Source organism: Podarcis filfolensis (assembly GCF_964270895.1).
Source record: "Podarcis filfolensis genome assembly, chromosome: 2".
In the NCBI taxonomy this organism is placed as follows: Eukaryota; Metazoa; Chordata; class Lepidosauria; order Squamata; family Lacertidae; genus Podarcis; species Podarcis filfolensis.
This window is the reverse complement of record NC_139605.1, coordinates 23,013,515-23,021,389: the sequence shown is the minus strand read 5'-3', so window position 1 is coordinate 23,021,389 and position 7,875 is coordinate 23,013,515. Positions and strand designations below refer to the sequence as shown.

General features: G+C 41.9%; 1 protein-coding gene across 3 annotated transcripts in view; it reads left to right on the top strand.

Moving 5' to 3' along the window:
* Nucleotides 1–2,223: 2,223 nt before the first annotated feature.
* Nucleotides 2,224–7,875, top strand: part of FHIT (fragile histidine triad diadenosine triphosphatase) — a 1,042,494-nt gene continuing 1,036,842 nt past the window's right edge. For all 3 annotated transcript variants that reach the window (XM_083602596.1, XM_083602595.1, XM_083602594.1), the window contains exon 1: nucleotides 2,224–2,383. The gene's annotated coding sequence lies outside the window, so the exon portion shown is untranslated. The remainder of the gene's footprint in view (nucleotides 2,384–7,875) is intronic.

Sequence of the window (7,875 nt, the reverse complement as noted above, 5' to 3'; positions counted from 1 at the left end):
GCAAGCAGCCTGGAACCCCTGGAATCTCACACCATTCAGAGATTGCAGTGGTGTGCAACAGTATGTTCCTTCCAAAATCCCAGCTCTGCTTCTGTTCCAGAGAATCCTGTCGTGGTCTGTTGAATGTTGGGAACAGATTCTCTGTAAATATGCATCATATTTTGGTACGTGTGTTTGCATTTGTTTTCCTTGCTTAACAGCGGAGTACTAAATTTGTCTCCGGTAAACACACTCTTCCATTCTAGCAGCATCCCATCCCTTAATCTGCCTTTCCTGCAAATCTAGTAGTTATAAATTATGCAATATGTAACCTCTGGGGAGTGGGATGGAAAAAAAAAGTTTTACAAAGTGAACATTCTGAAAAACATTATTGCAAAAATATAATATGATAACAAAAATAAAACCCAGTGTTGCTTGGCAGGTTAAGCAGAGGAACAGAGACGTTATTGTTCCATCCAGCAAATTGCAGTGAGCAGGGACCTGTATGGATCTGCACCCCTGCAGTGGTTCCACCTGGCCTCTAAGGTTAGAATCAGTGCTTTTTTCGGGGGGGGGGTGCAGGGGTACACATACCCCTAAACATTTTGTGAATCTTTGTACTTTTGTCCATTTACTGTATTTATTTTTCCTGATTTGAACTATAAAATGGTGATTTTCTTGAGTCAAAACGAGAGTACCCCTAAACATTTTTTTTTAAGAAAAAAAGGACTGGTTAGAATCCTAAATACACATCTACCTACATCTAGCTAAATAGGATTATGATTGCCTTATAAGCAGGGTGGCTAAATGATTAAGAAAAATGAGAGAACTGTGTGGATCCTGGTTAGTCTGAATGATTTTAATTCTTGTTCTCTTGTGTGTGCATGCCATGTTGAAAGACTAACAGGTCTACTCAGAAGTAAGCGACAGACCAGGGAAGAAAGGCTTCAGGCTTGTTTTTACCCGAAGCCTGAGATTTACCAACAGAAGCAAGGTGCAAAAATAAAAATAAATGCTTAGAATTAAAGAATTCTGAGCCAATGTTTTGTTTTTGTTTTTTTGAGTACCATAAGTGAAGAGACCTCACAGGCCTCTCACACAAACAAATAATCACTCCTATTCTACCTTCCCTGTTGGAATACACTAGTGTTGTTAACACTGCTTTCTAACAGCTTTGCTCTCCATTGGCTTCTCCACACCCCCTTCTTCCCCATGGAAAATAGCACTGGACTACATTGCAGGGACCATTGTAAAAGTCTCCCAACCATGCCCTCCCTTGGGGATAATGCCAAGGGACTGTATGTGCCTTTGAATGACAGAACAATGTTTAAAAATGTACTATGTAATAACATATATCATTTATACAAACTTCTGTCTTTGGATTTGCATTTTCTAGGTAAGGGGAAGGTACAGGCTGCTGTCCAATCACAGCTACAGTGATGGACATTTCAGTTGTATTATCTCCATAGGCTGCTGTCACTTCCACCCCATGAAAAGTGTGTGTGTGTATTGTTCATGCATTTATATGTGTGTGATATGTGTGTGTCTCTCTGTGTGTGCATGTGAACAATAACCAGGAAGTATCTTCCGCAAACAATGGAGTCATCAATCTCCATTTGTAATACGTCCACTGGAGAGGCAGTGTTGTATAGCAGTTATCAAGTGCTATACTAAGACCTGGGGAATCGGGCTCCTTTACCTAACTTGACCATGAAGCTCCCTGGCTGATCTTGGGCTAGTCAGTCTCTCCGCCTAACCAACCTCACAGGGTTGTTGTGAGAATAAAACGGAGGAAGGAGAACTATGTAAACCACCTTGAGCTCCTTGGGGAAAGGTGGGAAATAAATGTAATAATAATAATAAAAAATATTATTTATAATGAAATCGTGTTCACCACCAACAGAAAGGAGGGGAAATCACTCTTCAATACATTTTAGTGTATTTTTGGTCTCTGTGGAAGCTGCCCAGAGTGGCTGGGGAAACCCAGCCAGATGGGCGGGGTACAAATAATATATTATTAATTATTATTATTATTATATATATATATATATATATATATATATAGTCCAGTAGCACCTTAGAGACCAACTAAGTTTGTTCTTGGTATAAGCTTTCGTGTGCATGCACACTTCTTCAGATACAATTAATCAATCAATCAATCAATCACGGTTCTAACTTGGGGACGGACCAAGGAGGCAGCAGGCAAAAAGGCGCGCAAGCTTTTGCGCACGCGCATTGCCGGAGCAGCAAGAAAGGGTCGACGGTCGTTTTTTGGTTTTTTTCCTGGTCCTCTTCTAGCGTGAGTGCGCCTGCGCTGCCCAAAACGCGAGCCGCCGCTGTCTCTTTGCCAGCCCTCGCCTGACGTTTCCATGGCGCACGCGCAATAAGCTGCCAGAGAGTGAGCGTAAGTCTCCATTTTGTTTGCCGTCCTCTCTCTCTACTCTCTAGCCGCCCCCCTCCCATCCCTCGCGCCTTGTGGAGAACCGGGGCGGAGAGAGAAGGGGGTGGGCCCTATGTCGCGCCGCAGGAGCTCGCCCTCTGGGTCGGCGGGGATATTCGGGAGAGATGGGAGGGCTGGTGCAGGGACAGCCGGCCATTGCAAGCGAGCGAGGAGCCAGGCAGCCAGCTCGCTTCCAATATAGTACAGTATATGCACCAGCAGGGTTAACAGAACGGATGCTTTCCTCACCGCCCTTGCAGGGTTACTCGGAAGTAAGCCTTACTGGGTTCGGCGGCACTTGCCCCCCAAGTGCGATGGCAGCCTTAGTTTAGCAATTCGTTATTCCCTGGGAGGGGAGTGGTGCATAATGATCCTGAACTGGGATCTGTGAAAATCTGCACAAATAGCTTTATATTTTTCCACTCTGGATGAACTGACCAGCAATAAATAATGCCCCCCCTCCAGTACTGAATCTCTCCCTTTTTCCTTTGCAAAGGTTGCCTACCGCGGTTTGATCATTCTGTGTCTAAAGAATGGTTGTCTAAAACAATAATAATAATAGTAATAAAAATTATGAATGTGATCTCATGGCTATACTTGCCCCCCTCTTCCCGACATGGTAAATGACACCTGCCACTTTTAAAGTTTTGGGCTGCCTCCCCTTCCCTTGGGAGTGTGGCTCTTCAAAAGCCTGCTCATTTTACTTATTCTACAGACTGCCCCAATTCTTCCCTGAAACAACAACAGCACCTCCTGTTTTTTAGTTTCCTGGTTTAAAACACACATGGTTGCACCTTCCGGGTATTTGCTTAATTAGAGATCACCAGGTTCTGGTCATGTGGGTGTTTAGTACAGTAGTGTGATTTGCAAATACAGTACAGTATATAGTTAATCTATATGTATATGTTAAGTATAGTTAATCTATATGAAGGAAGTCCATGCCTCACCTGCTTGCTGGTAGCTGCTAGGTCTCTAATCAGATGACTGCAGGTGCACTCAGCTGCTCATAAAAACATGATTTGATTCCGAATCCTCACGTCTTTAGATTGCACTTGCTTTGGAAATGGATTTTGATGCAACAATAGTGAACGTAAAATATATAGAAAAACTAAGTCCCTAAATTTAGTACTTGCTACCAAAAGGAAACCAGCCTCTTAGATAAATTAATTTGCTTCCCACCTTTTGGTGATGAAGGGCAACTGTGATCCACACCTAATTTTTTGAGGTGTGCATAGAACGGACAAAAATGCATTTCAGGGAGTGAGGTGAGTTGTGTCCCACATGGTGGATTTCTGAAACAGAAATAATGGCATACATTACTTTAACTCTCCCATCCTGAATATATTTTCTTGTCAGTAATCCCTATTGACTTTCAAGTAATCATGCTTCAGATATTTTGAATTTCTAGTGTATGATAATGCTTATACTTTGTATATGAAATGTGCCTTTCCTTCTAAGTAATGAGTAGGGTCCAACAATGGGGGGTGGGGCAGAGTGAACTACTTGTCTTGGAGGGCACTTGCCTCTCTCTGCTCCTCTGGTCCCAACTATTACTCCCTTGCCTTCAAAATTATTCTTTTTTTGTGGGGGGGGGGGTTGCAATTGAGTTCAGAGCACATGTTCCTCAGCTTTCACAGCGGTTTTTCTGCCTCCCTTCAGCTATAAGGTCCCTGCTGTGACTGGCTGAGGGCCAGTGCCTGCGTGCTGTTCTCAGTTGCAAGGAATATTCCTTATATTGGCATGAGGGTGTGTTTGTCCCCTTCAGTGTTTGACATGAGAAGGGGAGGTGGAGGTTCATTGTGACCCATTGCTCGGAAGTTATTTTCTTCCCCATCCTCTCCTTCCATCTGGGCCTCACATTATTAGTATAGAGACAGTTGCATTTTCTACCTTCCTATTTTTCTTATTTGTCACATCCTGCGCTGTTGTGCTCAGATCTGATTGTTCTATCTTTGTCACTTTCTTAGCTGTCATGCTGCAAATTAGACAAAGAGACAGATGCCCAGGAGTGGGCTTCAGCAAGGAGGGAAGACGGTGCATAAAAGATGCGTTGGCTTCTCCAAACCAAAATTGGCTTGGAATGGGAGGAGGAGGTAATTTTCATGGAGGGGGCAGAGGCAGCTTTTGTAGATATGTATTGATCCACGCAGTGCAGATACCGGTTTTTTGAGAAATACTCAAGACTGTGGGTCATTCTTTCCTTGCATGCTTAAAAGGAGACAGTTTCCACATATTCCTGTCCCCTGCTCCAGCAGCTTCTAGCTGCCATGTTGCTGGTGAGGGTCCCCCAATCCTCTGGATCAGATTTCCAGAGGGCACAAGGACTGTATGGGAAATAAGGAAGTGGCAAAAATTGCCATCGCCATTGCCGCTTGCAGATATATTCCATGAGCTGACTTCTGCTCGTTAGAAATTAGGATCCAAGCCATTGCCTTGAGTTAGCACAGGCATAGGCAAACTCCGGCCCTCCAGATGTTTGGGACTACAATTCCCATCATCCCTAGCTAACAGGACCAGTGGTCAGGGATGATGGGAATTGTAGTCCCAAACACCTGGAGGGCCGGAGTTTGCCTATGCCTGTGTTAGCAGGTGTGTTATATTATTTCTATACTGTATCCCATTATACATTATAAATGTATAATGGGATACAGTATAGAAATAATATAAATGGAATCATATAACGTAGTAGCCAATTGTGTGTGTGTGCATATTTTTGTGTGTGTGTACGCAAAGTGGTTCTATATTGATTTTTATCAAGTTCCCCATCTCTGTCTTAAGCAGTCAAACCACTATTACAGTGGTACCTCGGGTTACATACGCTTCAGGTTACATACGCTTCAGGTTACAGACTCCGCTAACTCAGAAATAGTACTTTGGGTTAAGAACTTTGCTTCAGGATGAGAACAGAAATCGTGCAGCCGCGGCACAGCGGCAGTGGGAGGCCCCATTAGCTAAAGTGGTGCTTCAGGTTAAGAACAGTTTCAGGTTAAGAACAGACCTCCAGAACGAATAAAGTTCTTAATCCGAGGTACCACTGTATATGCTTTGGACTGTGTGTACACTTCCAAAGTTGACCCACTTTGTTGTTGTGCAACGGTTGTGGAACTGTATGGTCTTCTTGATAGGGTTAATTTGTAATTGGTGACAACATAAGGGGTTAAGTTGGAGCAGTGGTTCTTAGCCTTTAATCTACTGCCACCCATCAAATACATGACATCATCACTGAATCCCCTCTCTGCCCCTGCTGCCCCAAATAAGCCTAAATAGATGGTCCTGTAATTCATCTTGGCCAATGGAATGCAGAGATGGCAGAGGTAAGGAAAAAGGAAATAATGAGGTGGTATTTTCTTGCACCCTGTACACAGAGAAGGGAAAAACCAGTTGCTGAAAACCACAGGATGGGAGAGTGTCAGGTCCTGCTTATGGGTTTTCCACAGGCATTTAGTTGTCCACTGTGAGAACAGGATGCTGGTCTCGATGAGCTTTTGGTCTGATCCAGTAGGGTCTTCCATACTTAAAAAAGAGCCAGTCTTTATTTGAGCTTGATTGGCATTTTTCTGATAACTTGTTTCTCCTTTTTCCATACTTAGTATCATTGTAAATTGATGGATTATTTTTGTTTGTTTTGGTCTTTAGCCCCTAGCAGGAAGGGAGCAATCTTGTTTAATTCCTCTTCACCATGCGGAACTAGGATATGAGATTTCATCCTAAAGGAGGTTTAATTCTCTTCTGCTAGCTGCCAGAAGCCATTTCAAGGGACTGCCTCAAATTCTTGATGTCTTCCATTTGTTCTCCCTTGAATGCTCCCCTCAAATTTATAGGTCACTACCTGGGGGAGCTTATGGCCTTAGTTAAGAATCACTGTGTTAGATCATTTTAAACCTTCCACTCAGATTCACTGACATGGCCTGGTTCACACATCATGGTAAACCAAAATTTTGCAACTGCAAAAGTGTGCTGGCTCCCAGAGAAGAGCACGTGCCTGCTTTGCTTTTTCCTGGGCTTTTCAGCTCAGTGTGGGATGGTAGCTAAGCCAAGGTTTGGCTTAGTGTGTTGTCTGAAGCTTGGATCATGTTTAAGATCTGTCCTTCTTAACCAAGATCTGTAGCCGAGAACATACTCCAGAGCCACTGTGTTTGTTCTAAGCTATGGTTTATTGTAGTGTAATGTGCAAAAGTGGCCCAGATGTATATTCTAGAATAAGATGTTCAGATTATAACATTAAAAAATGTATAGAGTATCTTTGCTACCTACTGTTTTATTTGTTTACATACACTTCTTAAATGAGAATTGCACAGGGACAAATAGCCAGAAATCTGGAGGGAATAAGTGCCAAAAACTGAATGACAATGCTGACACATTTTGGCAGTGCTAGGTCATATTTTGCAATAGTTTTCCCTTGTTCTGTGTACAGTGTCGATTCTCCTTCCTCGGTAAATTAACAGTATCATTAGGCAAATGTTTTATATATATATATATGATTCTGACCTTGGTGTGACTTGTTTTAAATAACACATTAAATTACTAGATGTATGCAACACTCATTCTGGGGATACAGTTAGGATGTATTGCAATTAGTTACAAAGAGAGCAGTACAATTAATTTGAAACATAACATTCCGAAGCACGCATTTATAAAGTTCAGGTGGAAGAATAATTGCTAACAATATGTCCTACCTCCAGGCAGATCTCCTAGTAAGTCATTTTCAAATATTTGATGTTGGTGATTTAAATAAGACATTCTGAAATATGTGGTAGGATGTTGGCCACTTAAGTTTCAATTGAATCACTGAAATGTTTAATGGAAAAATTGCATTACGCATTTCACCTTTTTCCTCCCCCAGGGCAAGATGTCTGCAATGTCCAACAGATACTAGTTTCCTTGATTGCATAACCTGCTTTTCATATTCCTCTCCAATGCATTTTAAGATATTCAGAGCACCTTTAAATCTTCTTTGAATGACAGCTGAATGGTACTCCTAATTTTAAAGTTACATTCTGTGCACTGTAAAGAGACAGAACATCTAAATTGCCTTTTTTCCTTAAAAAAAAAAAAAACACTGAATGGGAGATACGGAGTGCTCATGAAAGCTAAATGTAATTAACTTGTCAGTTCGCCCCTTCAATGCATGTACATGCAGCAAAATAGACATAAGAGTGATCACTGCACATCAAAATTTGTTCAAGGTTTTGATGTTTTTCCTATACAAAAAAAGCCTTCTGTATGGGAAATACTGTACATAAGTTTTAAGTGGCCCTTCAATATGAAGTACTGAGTTGCAGTTGGTTTGACTTGGCCCAGTTTGACCAGTATATTTTCCCCCCAGCAGATAAGAAATGACAGTTGGCCAGGGGAATAACCTGTGGAATATTATGATTTTTACTCCACATTAAACTTTGATATTGTGTTGAATGGAGATTCAAAAGTAATTAGATTTAATTAAATTACTTAATCAA